The 22,473-nt window shown below is 41.6% G+C and overlaps 1 long non-coding RNA gene across 1 annotated transcript in view; it reads right to left on the bottom strand.

Annotated features, from left to right (window-relative positions):
• Positions 1-22,473, bottom strand: part of LOC135320082 (uncharacterized) — a 375,701-nt gene that overhangs the window by 53,020 nt on the left and 300,208 nt on the right. The window contains exon 5 of the long non-coding RNA XR_010379238.1: positions 5,413-5,553. This is a non-coding gene — a long non-coding RNA (uncharacterized LOC135320082). The remainder of the gene's footprint in view (positions 1-5,412; positions 5,554-22,473) is intronic.

Here is a 22,473-nt window from a genome sequence, read left to right as displayed (position 1 = left end):
ACATGGTGGAAACAGCAAGAGAAGTAGAATTAGAAGTGGAGGCTGAAGATGTGACTGAATCGCTGCCATCTCATGAGAAAACTTAAATGGATGAGTAGTTGCTTCTCATGGATGAACAAAGAAAGTCGTTTTTTGAGATGGACTCTAGTCCTGGTGAAGATGCTGTAAAGACAGTTGAAATGACAACAAGGGATTTAGAATATGATATAAACTTAGTTAATATAGCAGCGGCAGGGTTTGAGAGGACTGACTCCAATTTTGAAAGAAGTTCTACTGGGGGTAAAATGCTATCAAATAGCATCGCATGCTACAGAGAAATGAGTCAGAAAAGGAGGAGTCAATCAATGCTGCAAACTTCATTCTTGTCTTATTTTAAGGAATTGCCACAGCCACCCCAGCCTTCAGCAACCACCACCCTGATCAGTCAGCAGCCATCAGCATCGAGGCAGGACCCTCCACCAGCAAAAGGATTATGACTTGCTGAAGACTCAGGCGATGGTTACCATTTTTTAGCAATAAAGTGTTTTTAAATTAAGGTATGTACATTGTTTTTTAGACACCATGCATTGCACACTTAACAGACTATAGTACAGTGTAAACATAACTTTTATATGTACCAGGAAACCAAAAAATTCATGTGCTTTCTTTCTTGTGATATTCACTTTATTGCAGAGGTCTGGAACCGAACCTACAGTATCTCTGAGGTCTGCCTGTCCTATGGTGTTATCCAATTAGAGAGCGAGTAAAGGGAGTAGACAAAGAACCAGTTTGAGTTACTTCATTTGGGAGGGGGGTCTGGAAATACTAGTCATTTCATAAGAGATAAACTCTCAAGGTTAAAATTTTCTAATTCAGGGATAGCTCATAAATGGTAATGCCATGCATATTGCTACCTCAGGACCTTTGCACTAGCTGTTTGCTCTGCCTGACTAGTCTTAACTAAGATACCAACATGTCAAATTCCTTTACCTCCTTGAAGTCTTTTGTGCAAACATCAACCTCTGAAAGAGCCTAGCCTGACTATCCTATTTAAAATTAGAAGCCCCAAACCCCAGGACTTCTGAACCCCTTGACTTTCTTTTTAAATAGCGCTTATCACCTCTGAACACACTACTTAATTGACTTAACTGTTATCTATTGTTTATTCCTGTCTTTCCTCTCTAGAATATAAACACTTCAAGACAAAGGATCTTTGTCTATTTTGTTCACTGATGGACCCCAAGTTCCTAGAACTGTGCCTGGCACACAGTAGACACTCAGTAAATTTAGTTTGGTAAGTAAATCAGGAAGTTACATTCCCTGGAATTATAAGCACACAAACAAGCAATGGGAAATCAGGAAAGTCAAGCTCAGAGCTTGACCTGAGGCAAAGCTCAGAGCTTTCCTGAAGTCTTTTCTTGGTTGAATTCTCTCTCTCACTCTCTCTCTCTCTTTCACATACATACACTTATAGAAATACACATACACACACACCCCTTCCCTTGAAAGGCAAAGCCAAGCCGATGGAATATTTTACAGGTAACAATTCATTCTGGAGAAATCACACTGATGTTTCTCTGGGAAAATGAACATGAAAGTCATTTTCTCCGCTCTATAATGCAATTGTAAAATGCCCAAGCGCTCTAGTAATCCATGTTGGCCTGCACACCAAATGACCTAAGTGGGGAGGGAGGGGAACGAAGAACTGGAAATGGCGTTCTTATCAGGAAAGCCTGCTCATTGCGAACGGACTGGCTCTTCCATGCAAAGTGTCATTCCACTCACTCTCTATAGCTCAGAAGGGCTCTGTCAGTCAGTACCACCGATTACCCCTTGATGCATCCATGGAGCAGACTATGTGGGAAAGAGCCTGGACCACAAAGTCTCAGATCCTTACTATCAGCCCCTTACAGAAAACGTCTGCCTGCTCCTGACTTACACCTTCAGTTACCTTGCTGTTTTTGCATTAGAGATGCAATCAGGTTTTTTCCTACAGATACTTTTGCTTAATAAAATAAACCTTATAACAATACTTTTTTTATATTATAATAATACATCTTATACTTTTTTCTAATTTTGCTGCTGCACAGCCTTGTTAAAAGTTTCTTGCCAGGTATGGCAATGAGCAATAAGCATTAGTCATTAATTTAAGTAAGATTCCAATCTTACTGAGTTTTCTTTCAAACTGCTTTCAATTTAATAAAACCAAACTGCACCTAATAGAGAATTAAATGTCTATATTTGACTTAAATGTCGAAGCCGCCTTTCTCTTCCAGACTTTTATTAGAATGTGCTGGATTTTTTTTCTTAAGCCAGCAAGAGGTGTATGTGCCGTAAGATGTCTTCCAAATGAATCTGAACCTTTTGGATCATTGCTGTGGGCGCAGGAGGACGTGGGTGCCATTCTGAGGCTGCAGCAATCAAAAGAGTTTAGCCCTGTTTGTGGCTCTAAGCATGCCTGAATGTTCCCACCTCTACCTGCTTGTGAGGACAAATGTGGGTTTATTAATACCGACTACAATCAGGGACTGATTAATACTAAGACCAGATTCCCCTTGGCTCGCAGCTTCCATCTGCTTATACGGAAATGTCAGTGCCTTGTGCATCCCCCCCCCCAGGCCTTTTGGGGGGTCCTCAGGGCGGCCTTGCAGGTGCCTGTTTATCAGACTCAGTTCCTGCTTGCTGTGGCCGCCAGCCAAGCGGGGTCTCGGAATGTGCAGGTCCTAAATCTCCGAGGAGGGCTGGGCAGCTGTGTCGCCACACCAGCGATAGCTGCTTCTGCCACCTCAGTGTCGTGGCGCTGGAGATCTGCTGCCTCTGTGGAACTTTCCACGACCCTGTTGGCCCTGACAGCTCTGCAGAGGTATGTCACTTCTGCTCCCACGGGACAGAATTGTAGCTGCTGCTTCCCAAACCTCATTCCTGGGGCTCACTTAATGTCAGCATCCAAACAGGCCCCCCTCAAGGTACAAAGAAGACTCAGTTTGCGGCTGTCCCACAGCAAGGCTGCTTGGGCACTGAAGTGCCAGGAGGTTGAGGGAACCCGCAGTTCCCAGCACACTCCCAGCTCCTTTGCCTTCCTGGGTTCATCCTACCACAACGGTGATAAGTTCTCAGAAAAGCTCAAACTGCTACCTCCTCCCGCCCTCAGGCCATGTTCCTGAGTCGGCTTGGTTTTCCTGGAGCTCGCCTCCACCATCATTAATTCATGCCCAGGGCAATGGCCAGCCCTCCCCGCAATTCAGCCTTCTCTGGGGCCTTACCAGTGTGTTGAGCTCATTTATACATATCTGAACTCAAGCTGTGGTCAGGGTTAAATATACCTTACCTCCGCTTTCCAGTCCCCAAGTAAGTATGTAGATATAAACAAAGAAATGTGTGTGTGCACGCATGTGTGCATACGTGTGTGTGTGATCTATCAAACTTTGAAATCTGGCCCAGCCAGGGACCCCTGTTATAGAAAATCAAAAGATTTTTTGTTGATAGAAAGCTTGATTATGGTCTACTATGAGAAAAAAATATATATCACTTTTACACGAGTCCTTTATTTTGAGACAATTGTATGGATAATACTCGCTTTTATGATAATGTTAATGGGTGCACAACAAATATTTTTAAATGAGTGAATGGACATTAACATACACCTTATTAAATATAGCATTTTTCTTCCATTCAAAAGCAGCTATTACAATCATCATTTAAAAAACATTTTTTGTGCATCTATTATCTGCCGGGCATCGGGGATACTGTGGAGATACAAGAGGTCCCTGTTCTGATGGATCTCATATTCTAGTGGGGGAGTCATAAACAAGTCAGGAGATAAATATATAATTTTCAAGTTGTGAGCATTTTCATCAAGAAAATTAAAGCAGGGAAAGGGGATAGAGAATGACAGCTAGGGACAGTGACTGCAGAGAGACAGGTTGGAGAGAGAAGGCCTCGGTAAGGATGTAACCTTGGAGTGAAGACTTGAAGGAGGTGAGACAATGAGCCTTGCATCAGTCTTGGAGGAGACAGGCAGAAGGAAAGCATGTGCAAAGGCACTGGGGGTAGGTAAGGACAGAGGATGGATGGAGCTTCTAGGCTAGCCCAGATGGGCATCCCCTTAGGGCAACCTTCAACCTGAACCATACTCTCTGCCCTCTTTTCTTTTCAGAAAGTTTAAGCATGCTGCTTGAAACTAGTCCATTAAATGCCACCCTACTGCCAACAACAACAAAAACACCACCATTTATGAAGATCTACTATGTTCCAGAGATTTTTACATAAGTCATCAATATTTAAGAAGATCCTGAGAGGTGGCCATTTTAATCCTCATTTTCAATTAATCATGTGACCTGCACAAGCCCACACAACTAGTAAGTGATTGAATTCAAGTCTGCTGAGCTCCAAAGCCCGGGTGATTTCCATCATTTATAAAATTTTCAGTCTTCTGCAACTTCAACCTCTTTCTTCATACTAACTGTCCTGTACTAGATGGGTTCAGAGGCTTGAATGAAGACCCATTGGGCAGGAATAAGGAGACAGGAAAAGAAGGCAGCTGGGTAAGTCCCAGGTGATCGTATGGCCTCCACCGAGGAACCACACAGTGGGAGGAAGCCCTGCAGGAAGAAAGGAGGGCTCATCGGCCTCACTAGCCTGGGATGCTCAGGAGTTTAGGGCCTGGAGACTGGGCATCCCATGGCCTACAAAGAGGATTTCCCTGAAGCGGGCCAGTTATGATAGAGGAGGGCAGTGCACTTACAGGATCCTACAGGCTTTCTGCCTCTACAGATCATGTCACTTGTTCTGTCACCCTCACTCTGAGTGTTTCCGGTAATCAATATTGGAGATTGTTCCATCTACTGCAGCGAGTCCACTAGGACCAGGGAACCCGCTGGCTGAGCCTGGGCCAGAAGCTCATCCCTGCAGGCAGAGGGAGGGGTCTTTTTCTTCCGGATTCTCTGCAGGGAGGTTTTACGATTGTGCAGGTTGAGATTCCTCGGGGATTGTGGTTGAATGGAACCCAATCATCTCTTTTGTAAATCCAGCTGAGAGGGGTGGGGAGCATTCTCTCTCATACCTTCCTGAGGACAGGAACCTGTTTTATGTTTGTGAAACACCAACCATGCTCTTGAAGTCTCCCCCGTCCTCTGCCTCCAAATGGGAATCCTAATTAGTTACGTACTCATTATTCAATGAATGTAATTGTTCACAAACCCAATCGTTTATTCATTACTCCTTGCATTCTTTTGCCCTTTGGGCTACCCCATTCAGTTATCTAATACAGAGAATGTAATTTAACAGTTCTTAGCATCTGCACATGGCTGTTCAACACTATTAGAAAAAAGATAACATGCTTGTGAAGATGGGTACAAGGATAGAGCAATTGATACGATGAACCACCCCCAAAGTTTACAAGATTAAATTAGCAGAAAAGAAGGTCTCACTTACATAAGAGAGCATCATGTGTGTTCTCATTCAGATGCCTCTCCTGGGAGCCTCCTTTCCAACTGCTGATTCAGGAACCCAGGCTCCTGCCACATTGTGGCTCCATCCTCCTCTAAGTCCTTGGAGTTCTCTCTATTCAACCATCTAGTGGAGAAAGAAAAGGAAAGGTCACGTCTGTGAGGATTTTGGAGGGTCATGAAGGGCTTATATCCCTTCATCTCATATTCTTTTGATTCAGACTCAATCATCTGTCTGCATCATAGGCTGGAAAATGCAGCTTAGCTGGCTACCCTCGAGGAAAAAGAAAGGATTTGATGAACAACTGGGTATCTACTGTAAATTCATGGTCTTGAAAATCAACTGGGATGCTGCCTGCCCAGCATCCTATGTTGTCCTAACTAGCTTTTTATCTTATATCAGTTATTTCACATCTTAGTGTTTCCCAAGCTTCGACTCTACCATACTTACCATTATTCTTTTTAAAAAAAAACATTTCAGACATATGAAAAACCATAAAGAATGAAGTTCACCTGTATATCCATCCACCACCCACTTTGGAAATAAAATACTACAAAGACAGTTGATTATACAAGCATCTTAAATATCTCTCTGGTCTCAATTTGGGTGTCACTTCTGAGAAGCTTTCCTAGATTCCTGTAGGTGTGTCTCCTCTGGACTTCATCATTATAGCACTCACATTAAATACCCAAGTGCACATCTGATCCTCTGTAGGTCTTTGAGGACAGAGACTGTGTCTCATCTGGTCACTTCCTAGTACAATTCCTAGCAATAACAGGGGCTGTTATAGGTAAGTTTAAATTAACAATGAACGATAAAAATCAATCAAGTGAAGTCTCAATAAGTAAATTGGAATATAAAATGCACAATAAAATCAATCAATATCAGTATGTGCTTCCCCCTGCCACTTAAATCTCTGATTATGGATAAAACAGCATCAATTATTTCCATCAATTCACCTTTATCTCTTTATTTTCCTTTCTTTTTTCCTTCTTTAGTAGAAGCAAGGAAGCAGGACTTGAACCTTACTGTGTGATTCTACTCATGCAGGGTGGTCACAAAAATATAATATAAACCCAAGAATATTGGGCATGAATCTACCTTATTTTCTTAGTGGGGCAGAAGTTTTTATTTCAAGACCCTTTTTTACTGCACTGTTCTCTACTTGTCACTCATCTGATAAGAAGTACTGCACTGTTTTATCTATAAATTACTTTTTCTCAGGGCTCAGTAATTTTCATCACTAGTCTCATGTCTCCTGCAGATCCTCGATGTCTCACAACAGAGCTAAATCTGGTATTTGTAGTGCCGTATCTAGAGCAGTGAGGTACAAGATGACTCCAGCTTCCTTCACTCGGCTGGCTTCCTTTTTGCCATCTTATCACATTAATTTCCAAGCTGTTATTGACTTTTCTTAATCGCCTTTCTCACTCTAATTACCTCCCTCTTGCTGTGGCTGCTTCCTCAACCACACCTCGCCTCACCCCATACACAGATTCTCATGTGTTGCTGTATCTTCCTCTTAGGACATGGGAGCTGACAATTTTCTAGTCACTTTCCCATCCACATAGTTTCCTTTGCTTTCTCAGCCAAATATTTTTTCACTTGCAATTTCTTATTCTAACAGGAAATGATAATCTTCCAGCCTTATATAGTTCACTTTAATGGCACGTTGGATGAAATGGGCCATTATCTCTTTCACATCCTTAAGCCCATCGAGGTTAATACTGTTCTCTCCTCATATGTGTCCACTTCTACGGTTCCCACCACTGCCACTGTAACACATTTTCTTGACCTTTCAAAAACTTCCCTTGAGGTTAACCATCATTTATCACAAAAGAGATGATTAGCAAAAAGAATAACCCATGCAAAAAATATTCCTTAGAAACTCCCCTTAAAGAATGTTAGAATTAGACAATTAAGATTCTGATTCAGCAAGATAACCCTTAGATTCTCAAAGTGACAGGATGAAGGCTGAGTGAGCCACTATTCCCACCCAGCCAGTAGAAGGTTCAGGATTCACAAAACAGGCCAAAATAGCTCCATTTACCTCTTTAACAAATTTACAAGGCTAGGACTTCAGTAAAATACTTGGCAGTTTCCTTGATAATCTTGAGAATCATGATGGAGAAGAGAGATAGGACAGTCTTATGGTTGCATGACTATGTAGATGGCTTATCATTCCTATACAAAGAAAGTTGATCAGCGGGGCTGGAAATGTCTCTCTCTCTCTATACATACGTGCCAGCTAGTAATTATTTTAGGCTTTGTAGGCTGAACTACACAAGTCTACCATCATAGCCCAAGAGCAGTCCTAGACAATCCATAAAAGAGTGAGCACGGCTATCTTCCAATAAAGCTTAATTTACAAAACAGGTGTGGGCTGAATTTGGCCTATGGGCATAGTTTGTTGACCCCTATCTTAGGGCCTAAGTTACCAGTGGACATGACCCATGTGGCATAAGAATTCAAAACCTTATATATATAATGGAATACTACTCAGCCATAAAAAGGATAAAATAATGCCATTTGCAGCAACATGGATGGACCTGGAGATCATCATATTAAGCGAAGTAAGCCAGAAAGAGAAATAAAAATACCATATAATATCATTTATATGTGGACTCTAAAGAAAGGACACAAATGAACTTATTTACAAAACAGAGACAGATTCACAGACATAGAAAACAATCTTATGGTTACCAAGAGGGAAAGGGTGGGAGGTGGAGGGATAAACTGGGAGTTAGGAATTTGCAGATACAAACTACTATAAATATGATCGATAAACAACGAGGTCCTACTGTATAGCACAGGGAATTATATTCAATATCTTGTAATAGCCTATGATGAAAAAGAATATGAAAAGGAATATATATAAATATATATAAAACTGAATCACTATGCTGTAAACCAGAAATTAATAGAGTATTATAAACCAACTATACTTCAATTAAAAAAAAAAGAATGCAAAACCTTCAATCTGCAACTGGACTCTTGTCTTTACTGAACCTCACGGCACCATGTTAGTGTTCACACCTGCTGACACACCCAATGTTCACACACAGATGCTCAGTCACCATTGAGAGGTCTTCTTTTATTCAGGTTAGTATCATATATCCTTAGAAAGAAAAGAAACATTGAGTCCTTTTTCTACAGAAATCCTTGCAGATTAAGATGAGTTCATAAAAAACATAAGACATTAGCGGTTAATTAGAAATTAATGCTAAAATGCTAAATGAAGTTCTTAGATTGAAGCAACTATGTCACACTTGAATTGTTAATATGGCAATTAGCTCAGCCGCCTACGAAGTACTTGTTAATAAATACTTCATAAAGACTTCTGGTAAATGAGAGTACAGCAAGTTTCTACAACGTAAGTTCATATGGTCTCAAAAAACTCAGTGTGCATTCTTTTTGAAAAATCTAGTCATGCCAGCTTCTTGAAAGAATTCAGGGCACAGCTAAATTCAAGTAGCTTTTTTCCTTCTTGAAACTAAAGCCAATACTTTACAACAAGGGTTCTCAAAGTATGGTCCGCAGATCAGCAGCATCAGCGTCGCCAGGGAACTTGTCAGCAATGTCAGCTCTTGGGCTTCAGCCCAGAGGTAGGGAATCAGGCCCTGCGGGGTGCGGCTCATAAATTTGTGTTTTAACAAGCCTTTCCAGTGATTCTGATGCAGCTCAAGCTTGAGAACCACTACTTCACAACACTGAGGATTAACTGCAAGTAAGGTTCGACTGTGCATGTCCTAGACCATGTGCACGGGGCGGTGGGTCTGACTATGTCGCCAGGTTGGAACCATCTGCGGTTCATAACTTCATAGGTATTGAGGCCTGTGTCCCACACAGAGATTATGATTTAATTTGTCTGACATATGGCCTGGGCTTTGGACTGCTTACAAAATTCCCAGACGATTCTAACCTGTAGACAGGTTTAGCAAACACTGGAGTAGAAGCAGCCATGCTGCAAGCCAAACATGGCAGAAAAAACTATCTTTGATGGTGTGTGGGATGACTGCCTGCTTCTCAGTTCTCTTCCGGGTTAGATTTAGCTCTATTCTTGTTGAAGAATGTTGGGGATTTTTCTTTCTCTTTTTCTTTTCTTTCTTTCTTTTTTCTTTTTTTGCTGTATCTGTCTCTGGGAAAATCCTAGGGTCAATAGCTTCAGCTTAGACGTGATCTTTGGATGCTGTGAAGCATGGTATGTAATTATATGGGTACTTGTATTCTTGTTTTGCATACATTAAAATATAGTTTCTTTTATCCTTAGAACATCTACACACACACACACACACACACACACACACACACACACACACAACTTATCTGTTATGCTGTAAGTCCATGGCGGCATGTTCACCATGTCTTTTTGTTAACTTGACATATAGGATATGACTAATAATGTTTCCAGATTCCCAGCCCTTTACTAGACAAGCAAACATGAAGTGAATGAATTCAGCAGTTAACTCCAAAAGCAAATAATAAGAAATATAAACCAAAGGAAAGCAGAAGAAATTCATCCATAAGTATAGAGAGACTAATAAATGACAATGCAGGAAAAAACTGACATGCTTTCTTTAAAAATGAGAAAAAATAGATGAACCATGAACTGGTCTAATTAAGAAAAAAGATGAAATGGCAAACCAAATTAGGAATAAAATATATATACAGAGATCATATATACAGAGAAATAGAAGTGAATTATACAAATACTCTACATACTTCGGTGCTAAGAATTTTGAAAACTTGGATAAAATGGAAAATTTTCTAGACTACATAGTTTTTAAAAAATGACACAGAAAGAAGTAAAATGCTTGAATAGATCAATAACTCTAGGAAAATTGAAAAAAAAAATAAAGTTTTCACTGCCGCATTTTTTCGAATCTTATGTTTCAGATATTCCTAAACCATTGAGACAGTTTCAGGGAATAGAGGAAAAAAAGGAACATTTCATCTTTTTACAAAGCCAGAAGCTAGAGTAATGCCGACAAGCATACGTGACATTCAAAAAGATTTTTCACAAGCTGGAGAGAGCAAAAGAGCAGGGGAGGGAGAGGGAGAAATTGATGATTTCACAAGGACTTCACAAAATGGATCTAAGGAAAACTAAATTTTATTAGCTCAAGTGTGAGGCCAGGAAAAGGCCTTGTGCCTTCGGGAGCTCCCATTGTTAGGGCTGAATGGCCTGGGGGAACTAAGTATTTCCTTGATTCTAAATCTCCATTGACTGTAAACCCATCAATTTAATTACAGACATTTTAGGGATAAAACAAACTATACTGAATGGACCTAAAACAAGAAAACATGCATTCATCGACTAATATACCACTTTCCTTTCAATATCACCACACTGAATCTAAGCTTTCTTTACACTGCAGACTCTAAAACTTCCTGGGACTGAATTTCAGCGGTGGCAGTGATGCACACAGCAAAACAGTGATGGGCTGCTTTCAAAATCTGAGCTGCTGGACTTGGCCTCCCTACCAGCTTTAGGATGACAGTCTGTTTGGAAGACTATCTAAGAATACCAAGGCTGTGCCTGCATTTCTGATTTGGTTAAACTCTGGTTTCATTCTTTTCTTTAATCAAATCACCTATTTGCTGAAAGAGATTCAGCTCCCTTTGAAAGTCAGCCAGAAGCTTTAGACTAAATAGCTCTTTGGTGCCTGGGTAATAGTCCCTTTTGTTACACGTGTCTGAGTCACACCAACCACTCCTGGCTTGCAGAATCCTGTGGTCTCTTCTGAGATTTTTAATTTCTACTGCCTTTGTTGCATGTCCTGGCATTTCAGAAGAAATCTTGTATTTGCACAGTGATGTCTCTTTCCAATGCAGCATGAGTGGAATATTTATAAAAGCCAGTTAAGATACCTGCTGTCTAAATCTTTGTTTTGTAATCCCATTCTCCAATAAAAGGAACTAGAGCTCTTTGGACAAATAGCTGATTCTAGGGCTGGGGCAGGAAATACACAAGACAAGTCTGGAGCATCTTGTAGTGCCAGAAATAAAGAAAATGCAAAAAAAAAAAAAAGACACCCCACAATCCACAATGATGAGAGTATGTCAAAGGACGAAAGAGTCAACTGAAAGCTCCCAATGGACAAAGCTGGAACAATTTGAGCAACAAAATAAAGTAGTATAGGATCATCATCCAAAGTATAGAATCAATATCCATGCATCCACCTTGATAAAAATAAATGATTGAATTACTAAGTAACTAAGTAACTCACTAAGTAACCAACTAGAGGAAAAGCAGCAAACCCCTCAGAAGACTTTCACATAGTTTCTGTAGATGCTTTGCCCTCAAGGACGTGAAGCAACAATCCCCACTTAGGACGTAAAGCGTCAATCCCTACTTCTTAAGCGTGGACTTCACACAATGACTTCCTTCCAAAAAGTACAAGATGCAACAGGAGAAAAAAGAGTACCTCTGTGGTGGAGACACCGTCACATACTACCTCCGTCAGGTGGTGAAGGTGAACCTCAGTCGTGTTGTCATTTGTATCGCATATATGCTGTGCTAAGAATGGTGTCTTTCCAAACACAACTCTACTTTAATCACGAGACCAACATCAAATTTCCCTAGAGAGACATTTTACAAAACAGTTGACCAGTTCTCCTCAAAACTGTCAAGATCATCAAAAACAAGGCAATTCTGAGAAACCTGGTCCCAGCCAGGAAGTCTAAGGAGAAATGACAAATGTAACATGGTGTCCTGGATGGGATTCTGGAAAAGAAAAAGGATATCAGGGAAAAACAGGGGAATGTGATAGGGACTTTAGTTAGTAATAATGTATCAATATTGTTGCATTGATTGTGACAAATGAACCCTAGCAAAGGGAAAAACTAGTAACGGGAAACTGGTCACGGGGTATTCAGGACTCCATATTATATTCCAACTCTTCTGTAAGTATGAAACTCTTCTAAAATCAAAAGTTTATTTAAAAAACAATCAAGGATGTAAATATAAATTAAAATTCAACTATGTATAGCACTTCCAAAGCAAATATCTCAATGGAGCTGGCAATCAGATTAACAGATTCCTTTAAGACACATCTAAATTCAAATATTCAGGCTAACAACTCAGCATTTTATCTCTCTTCTGACATCGTGTGTTAGAATGCATACTGATTTCATAAATATTAAAATCTACAAAAGATCACTTAGTATTAAGGATAATTAATTTATTTGAGCATTTATTCAGTTTCATTTTAATTTATAAGAGAAAAATAGTTATTTTTGTGCTGTGAGCTCCTTATGCAGAGGAATGGGTCCCATTCATCTCTGTCCCCTCCGCATCCTACAACACAGGTGCTCAACTGGATTTGACGTGTGTGAGGCTGAATGCATAATGGCATTCATTCACTGATTGATTAATAAGAGCACCTGGCTCTGCCAACCAGGGTGATTATCAAAATGGAGAAGGAATAATAAAGGGAAGACACACAAACTCACACACATACACAAGCAGAAATTCTGCTTTGACACAACTGTTTTCTTAGGGCCCTTTATTGATGTAAGTGGCTCTGGTCTCATCTTACAGGTGTGCTCTTTTAGAGAAAACATCCTGAGGTCAAATTGATTTCCTTATGATTGTTCTTTTGAGTTATTTTTTATGTTCAACAAAATGGTACTTTAGAATGATTTCACCAAGAGCACTTGCATGATGGATTTAAATAAAACAATGGGGAAAAAAAATCCAGAAGCTTCCATTTTTCTTGAGGACACTTGGAGAACAGTCACCCAATATCCACCACACATGCTAGAGGAATTGTAGGATGGTGATTTGAAACAAGATGATTTGAAGACGAGTTTAAAATCTTGTGGGAAACTGAGTGTTGTGAAATAAGCAAAGCTTTTTTTTTTTTTGCAGATTTTCTCCTTCAATGATCCCCTTTCCAGATATCCACTTTCATTCTCCAGAAGCCCATGGTCCATCTGGACGCGTCCTTCTCCGCATTTCAACAGCAAACTAATCACCGTGTCTTCTATATTCCAAGCCCAAAGCATCTCCTGAATTTGTCCACTTCTAAAGTTGGTTCCTCCTTTTGTCTGAGCTACTAACAGATTGTCTTTCTGTGATTCTTGTCACTTCTGATCCATTGTCATATAGGAGCCAAAGGGATTATTATCAAATGCAAATTTTATGATGTCATTCCGAATGACTTCCTGTTGTTCTTGGCATAAAGCTTAAAACCTTTCTGCAGCCTCTCCTCCTCTGTAGTGAACATCACCGTGCAGGCGCCCAGACCCCTCCCTTCAGGATCTAGGCACTCATGGCCCAGCTGGCTGATGTGGGGCTCGCAGCTTTCTCTCCCTGGAAATCAATCTCGGTCAAGGGCAATTATCACCTAATGGCTGGTCAACGGCGGGATATTCAAAGGTCTGTCTCCCTTGCCTCAATCTGGGACAACCCTGAAGGGCCATCCCGGCTCCTCGCATTGCCTGCGAAGTCCTCCGCTGCAACAACACTGAAGGGTCAAATTCTCCCTCTGCTCAATCCTGCTTCCCCCACCTCCTTTAGAAATACTGTCCCTGGTACACATTCTAACGATCCCCCTACCTCTGCTCAGATCTCCATCTCAGCCTGTTTCCCGTGTACTACCTCTCTTGCCTCACCTCTCACTCTCTGCATGGGATGCATCCTCTGCTCCATCTCTGTGGCAACCTGGATTTCAGTCCTGTGTCTGCACCAGTTGATGGAGCCGAGGCTCATCATTTGACACATTTACTCTTCTATAAAGAATGCATTCTAGATCAGAGATCGTTAAACTTCACACGCCTACGAATCACATCCGTCTTGCTAAAAATGCACGTTTGGATTTTCTGAGATTCTGCATTTCCTAATATCAGCTCCGAGGTGATGCTGATGCTACTGGTCTACAGACCACACCCTAGTATGAAGATTCTAGAAATTCTCATAGATTTATTAGAGCTGTACTAGTTTGACAAGCAGCAGCACAGGATTCTGGCTCAAAAATTCTGCTGTCGCAGAGAACTGGCTTCAAGTCCCTGCTCTGCCCTCCCCGCCATGTGGCCTTGACCAGGGCATTCAGTCCAAGTCCCAGTGTCCTCATTTATAAAATGAGAGGAGATGCTGCCAACTTCTTGGTTATTACCACAGAGACTGAATGATATGATATAGGCAGGGCCCTTACCACTGTGCCTGGCACACAGCCCTCGTCAGCTTCATATTACAAGGACAAATCAGTGTTCCACGTGGGAACGTGAAGACTGTTACTATGGATCAGTCCCCGGAGCCGCAGCCAGACGTTCAGACGGGCACTGCTGGCGGCGCCATCTCTGAACTCTAAGTGGGACAGAGCTGCCGAGAGGAGCCCAGAACAGGACTGACTGTTTGGGTGCAGAGAGATGAAGATGGGCTCTATCAAACAGAAGAGCAAAAGCTAGGAAAGGGGATGGTGCTGCTTTCTGGAATTTTCCACGTCACTTCACAGGTAAAGGAAGGCACGCAAGTCTCAGCTACTGGCTGTTCTGTGTTTGGTGGGTCAGATGACCTGGGAAGTGGGGAACAGAACCCTCGCAGAAGCAGAAGAGAACCCAGTGCATCAGTCCTCTTTTCTGCGCATGTGCTTAGAAGCAGCCGCTCCCAGAATACACCCTTCAGACCCCTGCTGCATTTAACCCTAGCTAAGTGTATGTGTGAGCAAACAACCAAGAGTCCCCAGAGACAGCATTAAAAAGGCCTTCACGGCCTTCACATGTTTTCTTTGATTCAGAGCAAAGGAGCTATATCAACAGGCAGTACCGTTGTTTCCTCTCAGTAGGGACGGCTGAAAGCAGCCACTGTTGTAGAAGCCAGCCTGCCGACAAAGGGACAAAGGGACACATCTCGGAGCTGTGTGAGACAAATAGGCAAACAGCGAATGTCATTAATTCCATTTCAGCCAAGAGCAAGTGCAGATGGACTGGTGAGGCAAGGCCACACTCGGGGCAGCAAAGCCAGCGGCTGCGGGGCAGGATTTGGGGCAGGGGGTGGGTAGGAAGCAGCCTAGCAAAAATTCTATGCCGGTAAGTCCTCTGTAGTCCCTACCATGAGCAATCACAGTCAGAGGAAGGGCAATGCTAAGGCAGGCCTGAGTAAGATCATCCTGCTGCAGAAAGGAACTTGACATAGAGAAGGACCCATTTTGCAAAAGACCGGTGACATTGCTCAAAACACAATGGGGAAAGAGAATGTGCAATTTAATTGAGCTGGTTATAACTCAGTCCTGCTGGCTTTTTAACAAGTTCAGTGGACATTAATGTTTTAATCATCTGCTAAGAGCAATGTCGACACGGTTCTAAATGAATGACGTTTTCCTCTACTCACAACCCATTCATAAATTCATTCATTCAACCTCATTTCTAGCTTCCTTGGCTGTTACATGTGGCCAAAGGATGGGGTCCTCACCAATGGAACACGAGCAGAAGGGATGAGCTCCAAGCCTGGCCCATAAAACCTTCTCCTCCATGGTCCTTACTCTCCTCTTCACTAGACTGAAGAACAGAGAAGATTTCTAGAATCTTCTGGAAGACTGAGCCACAAGACAGGAGACTGAGTCACAAAATGACCGAATGGAGTAGAACGCAAATGCTCAACTGATTCCGTGGCCCCATGATAGGTGTGTGAAATAAACATTTATTGTGCTAAGCCATTTAAATTTTAGTGCTATCTGCTATAACAGCTAATCTACCCAGACTGACACACGTGTATAATGCCATGAGGGGAGAGAAGATGAGTTAGCTTAGTCCCAGGGAATCTGGGAAGGCACTGCAGACGGGAAAAGACTCAATGGAGTAGAAGAAGGACTAGAAGTTTGCTAAATGGGCAAGGGAGAGGGGACGGCCATTGTGGGGCAGGTAAGAACAAATGCAAGGGTAAGACATCACTAAATCAAATGGCTTATTTGGGAAACTATGTTTTCATATGGTTGGAAGGTGAGATGGCAGGTGAGACTTGGGAGGTAGCAGACAACTGAGGGGCAGGGGTGAGCAGACGATGACTTCAGGGTCAGTTCCAGCCTGCTACTTGTTTTGGTACAGCCTGTGAACTAATAATGGTTTTTACATTTTTAAGTGGTTGGAAGAAATCAAAAGAATCATATTTTGTAACATATGGAAAACTATATGAAATTCAGATTTCAGGATCAATAAACTAAGTTTTATAGGGATAAAGCCATGCTCATTCATTTATATCTTGTCTATGGCTACTTTAGCAATACAATGGCAAATGTCAGAGGTGAAGAGTTGTGACACAGATCATGTGGCCCACAAAGCCTAAAATATTCACTATCTGCCTTTTCACAGAAAAAGTTTGCCCAACTCTGTTTAGAGGCTGGTCTTTATCATACATGATAGACTATGTTATTGTTCCCATTCTTCACTTCTCCTTGAATCCATACTCCTTGTCATGTGACTTTGAATGTCATACCACTGAATGGAGTATATTTTTCTGCTTCATTGATTTTGGGCTTGGGTCATGTGACTTGATTTGGTCAATGGAACATGGGAGAAAGTGATAGTGTAAGCCTCAGCAATGATAGAAATCACGTTTTCCTCTCCCTTCTTGTATTTCAGTCATTGTCACTAGAAGGACACATCCCTCATAGCACAAGAATGAAAGGAATGTGGAACGGAGCCACTGGAACTGAACCTCAGACTCAGAATCTGAAGCAGAGCCATTCCAGCCAATTCTCAGACCTATTAGAGTGTTAATAAATGTTTATTGTTGCATGCCAATGAGCTTTGGAACTGTTTGTTAAGCAGCAATAGCTGACTGATACATCATCTAGTGGCTGAGGAGGGAAAAGTACTAGGTGCAAGCCCAGGCACACTTCCTTCTAACTAAACGTTAAAGAATATTAGCAAGTTGAGTTTGCCAAGGCCAAATGCTAAAGGCTTTTATATTAATCATATAGAAGCCTGGTATGAAAGCAAAATCACAGTGAATTTAGGCAGGAAACTCTTGACTCTTTCTCCTTTTCTTGGGATTTGAATCAGGCCTCTGACATTCCTTCCCCAAAGTTAAGTGGTGCTATGTTTGCATAAAAATTCTCCTTTTCTTCCTTTTATTGTAACTGATATTTATTTTAACATACCATACCACTGCTACATCTTCAGTGGCTGTCTAATAGGGATATGCCCCTTCCCGCAATCTGGTCTGTATAGTTTTGTAGCTTGAGAATCTCTAATTCATCGACCCTAGGAAATTCTCAAATATGAATCATTCTATGAAATGTCTAAGAAAGGAGATGAGGTAAAACACCAAAAGTGTCTCTTCCAGGTTTCTTGGCTAATACCTATGTGGGTTGTCATGGTGACTGGAGAAGAGATGGAGAACAGAGAAAAGAGTGCAGAAGTTATTGTCATATTGGGACCTATAAAGCCTTTATGAACATTTGCTTCTTGGAAATTAACTCAGAAATGGCATCATTCACGATTTGGTTTTCTGAGTTTCACAAGGTCAGTGAAATCCCCTTAAGATTCTATGGGGGCGGGGTATAGCTCAGTGGTAGAGCGTGTGCTTAGAATACTGAGGTCCTGGGTTCAATCCACTAAAAAAAAAAAAAATAAGTAGACATAATTATCCACTCCCTCCACCAAAAAATAAAAATAAACTGCATTAGTAATGTCTCTAAAAAAAGATTCTATAAACTGGGATGATTTCTTCTTTCTCTTATTCCAGAGTCCTAGGGGTCACGGCTAGGAGAAGCAGCATCCTGGGCATGGTAATACTAACATTTAAAATTTGATATTTGCTTATTTATTTGTTATACTGAAGTTCCCCACTTGTTTCCAGTTGCTGCCTGCCCTCTGACCACCAAAATTAAGCAAATAAAAAAGGCAGATACACAAAACCACAATGACATCCAAAATAACGAAAACACAATCTCTGGGGGATGAGACACAGGCATGAATATCTTTTGAAATTCCTGGCTGATTCCAATGTACAGATAAGTCTGAGAACCAGTGTTCTGAGCCTGTTCTTGGTAAAGCAGCATTCTGCTCATCACAGGGGCACAAAGAGGCAATCACACCATCGTAAGAGCTGGGGACATTTAGTCCAGAACAAGACGTGTATCAGTTAAGATATTTTCAGTTTCAAAGTAACAGAAATCCTGATTCACACCAGTTCACACGATAAAACCATTTGCAGTGTCACATAAACGGGAAGTTCAATGGTAAGATTCCTTCTGTCTCTCCATGCTGAACATCCATGGTGTCATCGCTGGCGCTTCTAGGAGAGCGTCCCGGAAGCACCTGGGGCTCTATGCTTTCCTTTCAGGGTCAGCCCAAGAGAGAAAAGTTTTCTTTCCTTCAACTATTGGACGATGTCCCGCCTTTGCTTTGACTGGACCAACTTAGCTGTGCCACCCCCATCCACATATTAACCAATCACTAGCTGTCTTAGCTTAGGCTGCTACAAGATCAGGGTGCCAAGAGATTCAGCGTCTGGTGAGAGTCTGTTTCCCAGGCTGCAGATGGCTGCCTTCCTGCTGCGTGCTCACATGGTGTTTCTTTGGCATATGCATGTGGTGAGAGAGGGCTCTTATATCCCCTTCTCTTCTTGTAAGCCCACTAATTCCATCATAAGGGCATCACCCTTAAGACCTACTCAAAACCTAATTACCTCACAAAGGTTCTCCCACCAAATATCATCACAATGGGGGTGAGGTCTTCAACATATGAATTTTAGGGGGACACAAACATTCAGTTCATAACACTAGCTAACTGGCCAGGAGAGTCTCTACTGATTGACTTAGAGCTAGGTTACAACTCACCCCTGAACCAATGACTGGGACAAATGTTTGGTTTAGGCCAATTAAGATTCACCATTAGAGCTGGCAGGGAGGATAATTCCACTCAGAAAGCACGGCTGCTCCATAACAGGATACGACTGGGTCCTGTTAAGAAGGGAAAATTATGGAATAGCTGCAGGTTAGACAAAAAAAAAATACCCACTGAAGAATAGAGACAAGGCAGAAGATACTTTAAATTATTCTTTAGTTCCTCTTCGGTAGCAGAATGGAACTGGATTTCTCCTGAGAAGAGGAGGCCCTTCCACACATTCTTTTCCAAGTCATGAACCATGGACAGATGATGAGCATCATCAAAGTCTGATCATTCCTGACATTTTGGATTTCTTCTGTCTTCCTAACCATTCTAGGAAGAGGGGAGCAACATAGGTATCATCTACCCAGGCAGCCAGAATGAATCAAGGAGTCGGGAAGTCCTCATTCATAGGTCCAAGAGAGCAGACCCTACCTCCTTAACATAAAAGCAATGGCTCCTTTTTACCCCATTGGGAAGATATCAAGTCAACCTCTGAACATCCTCAGCAGACCCCGTAAAAGATGGCAGCTCCTCTCCCTGTTTGATTAGAGTAGTTTCCTGAGGACTATTAAATTCAAAACCACTAGAGTTTAGTCTCTTGGTTGAGTAGTTCCCCAGTCAAAATGCAAACACTCTTTGAATTTATCAAGTTAAGCAGAAAATCCGTCCAGGTGTCTCCTAAGAGGAGTCAAAGAGCGGGGCTAGTAGACTAGTTCTCAACTTCAGCTGCACGTAAGAATTTCCACAAGGTTAATTAAGTCTCTAAATCCCTGGGGACCTTGTAAAAATTCAGATTCTGATTCAGGACATCAAAAATCAGTCCTGAGAGTCTGCATTTCTAAAAACCACTAAGGTTATGCTACTGCTGCTTTGCAGATGAAATCTGAGTAGCAATTATGCAGAAAATTACAAGATGGTACCATTTTTCTTGCTTTAAGGTATCAGCCTAATTTCCCCCTATAAACTTATAAATCAAATAGATACTGAAAATTTGATAAATGTTCTGTTTGTTAAAGATTAAACATGACCAGATGACACATTTCCTTTGTAGGGGAGGAAAAATCTCTTTCCTTTACCCATCTTAGGTTCTCAGCTGTGTCTCTGTAACAAAAGACAGATTAATAAGAGAAAAGGATACGAATTTATTTAATAGAAGTTTTACATGACATGGGAGCCTTGAAAAGGAAATGAAGTCCTGAAGAGAGAGTTAAACTCGAGTGTTTTTATACCAGGCTTGATGAAGAGTGGAGAGTCATGAAAAAAAAATACGAGAGGACAAAAGGGTGGGAGCTAAGGGTCACCAACTGGGGGAAACTGAGCAAGGCCAGTTTGTTCGGATTCCTCTCGGCCTCCCTCAATGTGTGCAGTTAAGGCTGCTCCTTTCCTCCAGGTATAGGGAGGGGACCTCTCACATGAAGACCTTCTGATCCTGTTTCAGTGGAAAGTCAGAGTTCTTCCAGCACCTGTCAGTTCTCAAATTCCTCCAGTTTAAAATATTCAATATGTCAAGGTGCCATATTTTGAGGTAGCGCGTCCTAAACCGCATTACTTTTTGTCTCATTATCTGGTCAGACATGTCCACCTACAATAAAATCGCACATTTCCACTTGCACTATCTGAGCCATACTTCACTGTTAACTCAGCTTTTCTGACTGAGTCCTGTGGCATCTCTGAGTGTTGGTACATACCGAGATGAAAGCTCTGAACTTGAGGAAGGATGGCCAGGGGCACAATAAAAGAAAGAAACTCTTTCAGGAGGTTGTCACACGTCCCCTTGGAATAAGTGATCCATGCAATAAAAAGAAATGGGGTGCGCGTGGGACAGATGGCGGTCCAGTATCTTCAAGGCGCCAATGAAAGGAAAATACACTGCAGAAAGTTGAATTACCCAAAAAGTTAACAGCAGGACTTCTCATTTGCCTAGAAAATTGGACATTCTGAATTAAACATTAACATCAAATTGATCCAGTGCTGGTGATGTAATGCTCAAATAAATGAGTTTTACAAAAATCATATTCTTCTTTAGAATGTTGGCTTCCCACGGCAATAGGCATTTTAGTCCAACTTGTCCTCTGTCTGGATCAAAAGGAACACTCATATTTTTGAGGCAGCACAACAGAAGCTTCAGATTTCTCCAAGGGCCATTTATAACAATAAGCACAGGTTAGCATCACCTTCTCATTTGGAGACCATAATCTGAATTTGAATCGGATTTCAATAATGTAGCATTTGGAATGCAAATAGGAAAGTAATTAAGGTAACGAGAAAGGATGTAAAAGTATATGATTTTCTGAATGCATCCTGAAATCTCTTTGGTTTGAAGAACCCCTCTAGCCGGAGCCCGTACAGAATAAGTTGTGCTAATACAGAAGTAAGAAAGAGACCAGGTTTTTAAAAAATATTTCAGTCCTTTAATGTTCTTTCAAATTAGCATGCTGATAATGCAGAAATCTTTCCAATTAAATAGAAAGATAAAAGCAATGCACACATACTTATTCCAGAGAAACTCTTCCTGTGTGAATTAGCTCTCTTAGTCAGTAAGCATGGATTGTGATAATGTTCTGGGGAGAATGAGGTGCGAGACGACGATCACATCCCAGGTCTCGGGCAAGTCTGTGGGATGGGCTGCCAAGTTAGGATCCTTGGCTTTGTGCAGGTAAGAATTCAAGAGCAAGCCGCAGTAAAGTGAAAGCAAGTTCATTTAGAGAGATACACACTCCATAGACAGAGTGTGGTCTGGCTCAGAAGGGAGAGTGCCCTGGAGTGTGAGTGCCGAGTGCAGGGCTGCTTCGGTTTTGTGGGCTGGGTGAATTCATAAACTAATCAAGCGGGAGAGAATTGTTCCAACTGTTTTGGGAAAGAGGCAGGGATTTCTAGGAATTGGGCCACCACCCAATTTTTGGCCTCTTATGGTCAGTCTAGGAACGGTCATGGCGCCTGTGGATGCGTCACTGAGCATGCTAATGTATGACATCGAGTGTATCATGAGGCTCAAGGTCTTCTGGAAGTCAAATCTTCTACCATCTTGGTCCTAGTTGGTTCTAACCAGTATTTACCCTATCCTCAATGGCTGTGCCCTGCCCCCTTCCTTCCTGTCTTATTAACACCCTGAGCTGTAGGGTAACTGATAACAGAATTTGGCCCTGCAATCTTTAAACACATAAAGAAAGTGCAGGCTATTGTATTACTTTTCACAACTATTCTTTCCCT

The sequence above is a fragment of the Camelus dromedarius genome, chromosome X (genome assembly GCF_036321535.1).
Source record: "Camelus dromedarius isolate mCamDro1 chromosome X, mCamDro1.pat, whole genome shotgun sequence".
In the NCBI taxonomy this organism is placed as follows: domain Eukaryota; kingdom Metazoa; phylum Chordata; class Mammalia; order Artiodactyla; family Camelidae; genus Camelus; species Camelus dromedarius.
This window is presented reverse-complemented; position numbering and strand designations above follow the sequence as displayed.